Raw genomic sequence first — 10,657 nt, forward strand, 5'->3', positions numbered from 1 at the left:
AAGCACAAGCAATAGAACATAGTCAAACTAGAGTCTTGGACTTTAAGAGAGCTAATTTCAATAAACTTAGAATGAGCTTGGGAAGGATTCCATGGATGAGAAACCTCAAGGGGAAAACAACTCAAGAAGTTGGGAAATTTTGAAATTTAAGATTATAAAAGCCCAGTCTAGCACAAAAGAAGAAAAATAACTACTCTTAAAAGAAACCAGCATGGCTGCATAAAGAATTCTCTGATAAATTGAAAAAGGACAAGTATAAAAAGTGGAAAGAGGAGCACATAACTAAGGTAGAATATCAGCAAATAGCTCGAGCCTGCAAAATGAAGTAAGGAAAGCTAAGGCTCAAAATGAACTAAGGCTTGTGATGAAAGTCAAAAATACCAAGCTTGTTTCAACATGTAAAAAACAAGAAAAAGTTAAGGAAATGGTTGGTCCATTAGTGGGAGAAAGTGGCAAGAAGGTGACAAGCAACAGGGAGAAAGCAGAAATATATAACTCGTTTTTTGCATCTGTCTTTACACAAAGGGGGAAAAAACAGTCAAACCTATCAAAAACTGCCATAAAAAATAGATTAGAAACACGTTAAGATAGGCAGGAAAATGGTAAGTGAGCACCTGTCCAGCCTAGATGAGTTCAAATCACCATGACCAGATGGATTACACCCCAAGGTTCTCAAGGAACTGGCAGACGTGATCTCAGAACCACTGAACTATATGAGCTGATGTAGCCCATCTTCAAAAAAGGGGGAAAAATGGATCCAGGAAACTACAGACCTATCAGCCTGACCTCAATACCTGGGAAGATTCTGGAAAAGATAAACAACAAATCAGGGAATACCTAGAGGCCAACAAAGTTATTACTAAAGGCCAACATGGGTTCGTCAAAAACAGATCATGCCAGACAAATCTTATTCCATTCTTTGACCAAGTGACAAAATTAGTGGACCAGAGGAATGTTGTGGATATAATTTACTTGGACTTCAGTAAGGCATTTGGTAAAGTAGATCACAATCTACTACTTGATAAGATAGAAAACTGTGGGTTACACAGCATCACCACCAAATGGATTCATAGCTGGCTGTCCAGCCGTACTCAGTATGTGGTCCTCAATGGAACTGCATCTACATGGAGGGAAGTGTGTAGTGGGGTATCCCAGGACTGTGTTCTGGGCTCAGTGCTCTTCAACAGTATGAGCCAGCAATGTGCTGCAACTGCCAAAAAAGCCATACAGTGGTAGGCTGCATTAACAGAGGAATAGAATCAAGATCACGAGAAGTGTTAATACCATTTTATAACACCTTGGTAAGGCCACATTTGGAATACTGCAACCAGTTTTGGTCACCACGATGTAAAAAGGATGTTGAGACTCTTGAAAGGGTACATAGAAGACCAACAAAGATGATTAGGGTACTGGAGACTAAAACATATAAAGAACAGTTGTTGGAATTGGGTATGGGTATGTCTAGTTTAATGAAGAGAAGGACGAGGGGGGACATTGTAGCAGTGTTCCAATATCTGAGGGGCTGCCACAAAGAAGAAGGAGGCAAGCTATTCTCCAAATCGCCTGAAGGCAGGACAAGAACAGATAGAAAATAATCAAGGAAAGAAGCAACGTAGAACTAAGGAGAAACTTCCTGAGAGTTAGAACAATTAACCAGTGGAACAACCTGCCTCCAGAAGCAGTGAATGCTCCAACACTGGAAGTTTTTAAGAAGAGACTGGACAGCCATTTGTCTGAAACGGTATGGGGTTTCCTGCCTGAGTAGGGGTTTGGACTAGATGACCTCCAAGGTCCCTTCCAACTTTATTATTATTATTATTATTATTATTATTATTATTATTATTATTATTATTATTATTATTATTATTATTATTAATCATCATTATTAATCGCACAGTCAGCCAGATGTTCAGACTGGATTTGGCATTTTTGTCTACCTATTGAGTCCTTACCAAGGACCTAGGATAGGTACCGTAGTTTCCGGCGTATAAGACGACTTTTAACCCATGAAAATCTTCTCAAAAGTCAGGGGTCGTCTTATACGCCGGGTGCTGAAACTTTAGGGACAGGGCTGGTTGGAAAACCTGGAGTGGATCTTCCATTTAGTCTGCACAGGGAAAGCGGGACCAATTGGAGTAGAAGCTGCAGTCTGTGATTTTTTACAGGCTGGGGTCTGGGCGTCTTTCCTTCTAAAGTTGAAGAGCAGCTGTAGGCAGGTGGGGAATGCAAGAGCAACTTGAAAGGCAGGTGGGGAATGCCGTAGCCAGAGTAGCTGCTTAGCTCTAAGGACACATTTGACTCAGGAACTGGGCGGGCTGGCTGGAAAACCTGGAGCGGATCTCCCATTTGGTCTTTTTTTAATTATTAATCCCATTTATATCTCGCCCTTCTCCGAAGACTCAGGGCGGCTTACAATTTAAAGCACAAATCAATGTGCTTAGCAATAGCCTTCATTCTATGTATATGCCTGCTTATTAGAGCTTTCACCCCCCCCCCACAAGCAGCATTATTACAAAGTCAGCTTATTGCTCCCAACAATCTGAGTCCTCATTTTACCTACCTCAGAAGGATGGAAGGCTGACTCAACCTTGAGCCTGGTGGGATGAGAACCTGCACTAATTGCAGGCAGCTGGTGTTACTTAAGGCTCTGCACGGGGAAAGCTTTACAGTGAATTAGGAAAAGTGAAAAAGTGAATTAGGAAAATAGGAAACGGTTGCTGGAATTGGGTATGTGTAGTTTAACGAAGAGAAGGGTGAGGGGTGACATGATAGCAGTGATCCAATATCTCAGGGGCTGCCACAAAGAAGAGGGAGCCAAGCTATTCTCCAGAGCACCTGAAAGCAGGACAAGAAGCAATGGATGGAAACTAGTCAAGGAGAGAAGCAACCTAGAACTAAGGAGAAACTTCCTGACAGTTAGAACAATTAACCAGTGGAACAACCTGCCTCCAGAAGTGGTGAATGCTCCAACACTGGAGGTTTTTAAGAAGAGACTGGACAGCCATTTGTCTGAAATGGTATAGGGTTTCCTGCCTTAGCAGGACTAGATGACCTCCAAGGTCCCTTCCAACTTCTTCTTCTTCTTCTTCTTCTTCTTCTTCTTCTTCTTCTTCTTCTTCTTCTTCTTCTTCTTCTTCTTCTTCTTCTTATTATTATTATTATTATTATTATTATTATTATTATTATTATTATTTTAATCCACTTGCACTGTTTTATGTTTACATGTTTGATGACAAACAGCCTTATGTTTATAAGTGACAGTTTTCCTACTAAGTACCTGCATGTCATAAGCATTTGAATTAAAATTACCATATTAAAATCAAATCTGATGTTTTTTAATTTTTATTTGGTGTGCGTTGGAAGAGGGGTAGTCTTATACGGCGAGTATAGCCCAAACCCTATAATTTAACAGGAAATGTAGGGGGTCATCTTATACGCCCAGTCGTCTTATACACCGGAAAATACGGTAGTTGTGAATGTTTGATGGTATTACAGTTATTGTTCCAGGATGGAAGCAGTTCCTAGTAAGGCTGCCTTTTGGAATTGACTAATGGCGAATTTGTCAATGCCAGTGGTGTTCAAGTGGTGCTCCAGTTGTTTTGGGATTTCACCCAAGGTACCTATTACTATTGGTACTACCCTTGTTTGCCTTTGCCACAGTCTTTCTATTTCTATTTGTAGGTCTTTGTATTTTGTTATCTTCTCCAGTTCTTTCTCGTCTATTCTGCTGTCTCCAGGCACTGCCACGTCCACTATCCAGACTTTTTTGTCTTTCTTATTGACTATTGTTAAGTCCAGGGTGTTATGTTGCAGGTGCTTGCCTGTTTGAATTCTGAAGTCCCAGAGTAGTTTAACTTTATCATTTTCTATGACTTTTTCTATTTTATGATCTCACCAGTTCTTCCTTACAGGCAAATGATATTTCTTGTGGATCTTCCAATGCACCATTGTTGCTACTTCGTCATGCTGCTGCTTTTAGTCAGTCTGTGTGATCTTCTTGCAGCAGCTTACCAGGCGGTCCACTGTTTCTTCAACTTCTTTGCATAGGCAGCACTTACTGTCTGTTGCTGTCTTCTCAATTTGGACTTTGTATGCATTTGTCCTTAAGGCTTGGTCTTGTGTAGCCAGAATTAGTCCCTCGGTCTCTTTCTTCAACTTTCCTGCTCTTAGCCATTGCCAGGTCTTGTTATTATATGCTTTCCCAGTTATTTTTTTAAATGTACTGGCCATGTAGTGCTTTGTCTTCCCATGCCTCTATTCTGTTCTTCACTTGGTCTTTCTTGTAGGCCAGTTTGGTGTCTCCAGTAGTCAGTAAACCGTCCTGATACACTAATTTCAGTGCTTTTTCATCATTGTCCTTCAGATATTCTTCCAAAGCCATTTTTTCTTCTTCAACCATCTGATGTACTTGCAGCATTCCACATCCACCTATTTGCTTTGGTAGATAGAGTCTGTCAGTGTCACTCTGTGTATGAAGGGCATAATTCATTGTCATTATTTTTCTGGTCTTCCTATCCTTTGCTTTTAGTTGTGCTTGAGTCCAGTGCACTATTCCAGCTGTGTATCTAATGACTGGAATTGCCCAGGTGTTAATTGCCTTCACGGTATTTCCTCCATTGAGTTTGGACTTTAAGATCTTCACTCTCTTGATGTATTCACCTCTCTAATCTTTTTCTTGATTTCAGTGTGCTTGATGTTGTCAGCTTGAAGGATACCCAAGTATTTGTAGTATACTTCCTTATCCAGACTTTTAATGTTATTTTCATGGGGCATCTTGATTCCTTCAGTTTTCACTATTTTTCCTTGTTTGAGAGTAAGTGTGGCACATTTGTCCAAGCCAAACTCCATTGCAATATCCTGGCTATATATACGGACAGTGTTCAGCAGCAATTCTATTTCAGATGCTGTTTTTCCATACAGCTTCAGATCATCCATGTAAAGGAGGTGGGATAGTGTGGCAGATGGTTTTGATGTTTGATAGCCATGTCCTGAGTTATTCAGTATTGTTGACAGAGGAAACAGTGCAATAACAAATAGTAGTGGTGATAATGAATCTCCTTGAAATATTCCTCTCTTGATATTAACCTCTCCCAGTCTTTCACCATTGACCTGCAACTGTGTCTTCCATTGTGCCATCGATGTTTATACAAATTTTCTGATGTTTCTACTGACTCCTGTTATTTCTAGGCACTTGATTATCCAGTCATGTGGCAGAGTCAAATGCCTTTTTGTAGTCAATCCATGTCACATTCAGGTCGGTCTTCCTTTTGCAATTTTCCAAGATCATTTTGTCTATTAGGAGTTGATCTTTTGTTCCTCTGCTATTGGGGTGGTTTCCTTTCTGCTCAGGTGGAAAGAGATTGTTTTCAACTAGATGCTGTTGTACTGCATCAGCTACCACACCAGTTAGCAATTTGAAAGTTGCTGGTAAGCAGGTAATTGGCCTGTAGTTGCCTGGTGTTGCCCCTTTTGCTGGATTTTTCATTATTAGGTAGGTTTTCCCAGTTGTTAGCCACTTTTCAATTTCTCCTCCTTGTAGTATATTGTTGAACTGTTTGGCAATGAGTGGGTATATAACAGTTAGATGTTTCAACCAAAACCCATGCAGTTCATCTTCACCTGGTGCTGACCAATTTTTAATCTTCCTTGCTCTTTTTTCTACCATTTTTGTTGTTATGACTAGTTCTTTCATTTCAACTTCTGTTTTATTTGCATTCACCTCTTTTAACCAAACCGCATCCTAGTTGTGTTTCTTTTGGGTTATCCTATGTCTGCTTCCAGAACTACAGTGTTTCTTCCTTGTCAGGTACTAACTGATTCATTGTAGTTTCTCCACGGATAGATTGGTAGAAATGTTTCTGATTGGATTGAAATTGCAGGTTCTGCCTATAATTTGCAATTTGAACTTCGTATCTACTGATTTTCCTGGCTATAGCTGTTATTTGCTGCTTTATTATTTCCAGTGCTTCCTTTTTCTTCCTTGTTTCTAAGTGGTATTGTTTGATTAGGTATTCTTTGGTCTTGTTCTTCAGCTGCTTTTCTTTCATCTGTTCTAGATTGGTTGCATGTGATCTTAACTTGCTGATCTTATTTTCTAGTCTAAGCTTTCGTATTATAAATGGGTGTGGATCTGCTAATATCTGTTCTGTTATTTCTGATTCTGGATGTTGTTTTTTCCAGAACTGGTGCATTCGTTTTAGATATCCTTTTCTTGTTGGACTTGATCTGTAATAACAGATCATTATTTCTTTGTTTACAATCACTGTGTATTTGCGACGGGTAAACACCTTTTCTTCCAGTAGTTCTGCAGCTGCTGGCCCTGGTTGCTCAGCCAACAGTCCTGTAACCCAATTTTCACCAGATATCCAGGAACTCCAGCATCTAGTGGGGACCTTGTTAACCTGGGCGACATCCAAGCAGGTATGGCATTCTGAAATTTGCGTCTCACCATATTTTTTATGGGAGAGACACTCTTTGTCTGACTCCTCTGATGAGACCTGTCCAGTATGGTTGAACCTCTGGCATAGCTCTCATCTTCCTCTGAGTACACAAGCCCCACAATCATGTCAAGATAGTGCCTCTCTGGGGGATGATGATGATGATGATAAGAAGCAACACATTATCTAATTATCTAATCTTGGAAAAAGTAAAGTCATTCATTAATTTCAAACTATACAAGTAGTCTTCAACTTAAGACCAATTGCTTAAGACTGTTCAAAGTTACAACACTCAAAAACATTACTTATGACCTGTCGTCAAAGTTACAACTTCCACACAACCCCCACAGTTATGTGATTTCATTTCTTACGCTTGGTAATTGGTTAATATTTCCAATTGCAGCATCCTACGGTCAGATTACATTTTGCAATATTTTTTACCATTTATCTGGCAGCAACTTAACAACCAAAATTCTGGGGTCAGTTGTGATTATAAGTCAAGCACTACCTGTGTACTAAACTTTGTGTATGTATGTGTGTGTCCCCATACTTGCGAGTCTAATTTATAAGTGAGAAAGAGTGATTGGCCTAAGATCACCAGGAGGGTTTTGTGCCCAAGGTAGGATTAGAATTAAAGGCCTCCTGGTTTCTAGCCCAGTGCCTTGATGAGTACACTGAACTGGCTCTAGACTAGACTGGGAAGACAAATAAATGCTTTGGGGAAAAATGGTAAATGGTAAATCACTTCCATATCAAACTACATGGTTATGTCTGTGTAATCACATCCAGCTTAAAAGAGAATTTTCTTCACTTTTATTCTTAAGACTGAATTTATTTTCACAAATAATGAGCTCCCACAATCATTCATATGGCCAGCATTGGTTCACATAAGTATAGAAATTCTACAGCTATGCAGCTTTTGCTGGCAGAGTATTCTACCTAAAATAAAATGTGCTTTCAATATTCAGTCTTTTAGAGGTGTTAATCAACTTCATACAATTCTTTTGCATGAAAATAAGAAAAAGGGAGATATTCTGCCATAGGAATAACTAAATCAATTATTCTCATTTTATTTAGAATTTTGGTAATTATGGAGGTTTATCAGGTGGTCTTCAACAGTATCATTCATCCATCACTATAATAATAACAACAAAACACCACCAAGCATCCACATCTCTCTATCCCAGGTCCTTGGTAAGGACTGGATAGGTAGACAAAAATGCCAAATCCAGTCTGAACATCTGGCTGACTATGCAATTATTGATGATGATGATGATGATGATAAATAATAATAATAATAATAATAATAATAATAATAATAATAATAATAATAATAATAATAATAATAATAATAATAATAAAAGTTGGAAGAGATATTGGAGGTCATTTAGTCCAACCCCCTGCTCAGGCAGGAAACCCTACCATTTCAGACAAATGGCTGTCCAACCTCTTTTTAAATACTTCCAATGTTGGAGCATTTACAGCTTCTGGAGGCAGGTTGTTCCGCTGATTAATTGTTCTAACTGTCAGGAAGTTTCTCCTTAGCTCTAGGTTGCTTCTCTCCATCCATTGCTTCTTGTCCTGCCTTCAGGCGCTTTAGAGGCGTTTACGATGAATGTTTCTGGTAGACAAGAGTAAGATTTCCTCTGATCCTTTTTAAACTAGATTTATTGTAAGGTTAAGACATACTGTTATAAAATTTTTAATAAGTGAATTACTTTAATTTTAGAGCCTAGTTTACGTAAAGTCCTTGATTTACAACCACAGTTAGGATGAGAATTTCCATCACCAAGTGATGCAGTCATAAAGTGATATCACTTGATCGCATCACTTAACAATTGCAATCCTTGTTGCTGTCATTAAGCAACTTTAACAATTGTTAGCTGAGAATCCACCCCCAACCAGGCTTGGTTCCTATCAGCTCCAAGTCTCAATATAATAATTTCCCCCACTCACCTATTTCCCATCATCCGTGCCCTTTTGGCCGTGTTTACAGTCTGCCTTTTTGGGTAGCAAGCAGCTTGTCAAACCCCAGAAAACCACAGCTGCCCAGCTCAATCCCAAGTACTTGGCACGTTGCACTGCAAGACTTCTGCCAACCTGAGCTCTTTTGGTCCAGCTGACTTTCATCATATTCTTACTCTCACTTCTGATAAGTTGTGGCCAGCCTAGCTGCTGGGTTGGGCAGGGCCTGGTGTTGTGCTGTGAAAAAAGAGAAGGAAGCCCTGAGCCACAGCATTTTAAAACCCCTTTGTAAAGAATAATGGGGGTAGGGGTGGGGGGTGACTTTGCACTGCAAAAAGAAAAAAAAGAAAAACATAAAAAAGGAAAAGAAAAGAAAGAGAGGAAGGAAGGAAGGAAGGAAGGAAGGAAGGAAGAGAAAGAGTGAGTCTCTTTTTTTTTGCTCCTCACAACGAAAAGTCCTAGTCCTATTCAGGAGCTTGTTTCAAATGAGTTGGGGGTTGTTGTTTTTTTGACATGTTGTAGCTCAGGGGCTTTTTTTATTTATCTTTTTCATAGCACAAAGGCTGCTCCCAGTGGAACCAATAAGACAGCAAAGGTCAGCTAAGATGGTAGAGCACAAGTGGCAGAATGCCAAAAGAGCTTATATGGGAGGAAATAGCAGGTAGGAGGAGTTGCAGTGCCCCTAGGGTCATAAGTGCAGGCGGGCTGCCAAGTGCCCTCATTTTGATCACATGACCACAGGAATTCTGACCCAGCTGTAACTTCAAGCCTAGGTCACTGAAGCATATATTTGTAAGTAACATAATATTTGCAATATTTGTAAGCAACATAATGGGAAGCAATAGTTAAAGCAGTCTGAGATTTCTAAATAATCTTGAAACTATATTTTTATAATTCATTGCTTGGTATGGGTGCAAAAATTCACAAAAATATATGCAAATGAGGACAAAAAGTATTTTAGCTAATGCTATGATTGATAAATGGAATTGGAAGCATTACCGTTATATCTGAATTTGATGTACTGCAGATCTATATTTGCAGCTTAATGAGTTTATGAACTTACTATATGGACATGTATATTGTGCACACAAATATGAACTGTTAGCTGAAAAGAAAATTATATTCCCTGAGGAATTGAAAATGGTCACATTTTTCATAGAACCTAAGAGAAACCCTAGAAACAGAGTTTGAAAGACCCCAAAGTATTCTATGACTCTGATGTATATTTATAATGATAGGTTTATATTTATCTGAGAAGAGCATTAAAGTACAGATATTTTTCTAAGTTAAATTTTGAACATTTTGCTGGAATTGTAGTTTTGTCATTTGTATTTAATGGATCTTTTTGACATTTTAACTGGAATTCTGTCATCCACTGGGAATTTCTTGAAATATAATAAACTGAATTTTTACAGATTCTATAAAATACAATGATCCAGTGTGATGAACTGGCAGGAATTTTCATGTTCCCATTAATTGTAAACAAGTAATTACACCAATACTCTATTTCATTGGATTTTGTGGATAGCTAATACTTATGTTTTCCAAGATCTTTAGCAATATATTTTTAATTTTGCTAAATTAAATTATTAAGATTTTATAAAAGAGGTTTCCTATATATGTTACTTTCACATACACTAAGGTTATTGAGCAATTCATTGACCTCAGTTTTGATGTTAGCATTTTAAGATAATCAGATTTATTGCAGTAAACTAGAAGGGGTTTTTTTCTTTAGAAATTCAACATACTTTACAATTCTGAATTTCAGCTCCCAGAATTTCTTTGGGAAAGTGGAACAAGCCATCAAAACTAAGTTAGTCTCCTGTTTTGGGGGTGTGGCAATGGCTAAGTAGAAGTACTATGTTTTTTAACTAATGGTGTGAAATCAATTCCAGGGCAGAGCAAGACTATCCTAAGTTGACTTAATGACTATAAATGCTTTTCTTTTACTTGGTCAAAAATGTGAGTTTAAACTCTTGTTTAAGGCTAGCCAGGCAGACTGATGATTTATCAACTTACTTACTTACCTAATGTTTAAATAAGTGTGTCAAAAAGCAAAGATTTTGTAGAAGCTATATGAAGAGGATTCTTCAAAGAAACCTATTTGACATCACATTTTTAATCCCTCCAGTTGATCTGATTTTTAATTGAGTTTTTTGGAGTTCAGTATATTTGCTAAATTCATTTGTTTATCACTTTATACTTATTATGAGTAGCAATTATAACAATCTCTGAGAACAAGCATCATGAAAATA

The 10,657-nt window shown here is 38.3% G+C and overlaps 1 protein-coding gene across 8 annotated transcripts in view; it reads left to right on the top strand.

Annotated features, from left to right (window-relative positions):
* The window catches only part of TBC1D5 (TBC1 domain family member 5), a 343,189-nt gene that overhangs the window by 79,525 nt on the left and 253,007 nt on the right, over nt 1–10,657 (top strand). The window contains exon 1 of one of the 8 annotated variants that reach the window (XM_083376133.1): nt 946–1,741. The exons of the other annotated variants lie outside the window; for them this stretch is intronic. The gene's annotated coding sequence lies outside the window, so the exon portion shown is untranslated. Of the gene's footprint in view, nt 1–945; nt 1,742–10,657 lie in introns of those variants that run through there. 8 annotated transcript variants of the gene reach the window in all.

The sequence above is a fragment of the Vipera ursinii genome, assembly GCF_947247035.1.
Source record: "Vipera ursinii genome assembly, chromosome: Z".
Lineage (NCBI taxonomy): Eukaryota > Metazoa > Chordata > Lepidosauria > Squamata > Viperidae > Vipera > Vipera ursinii.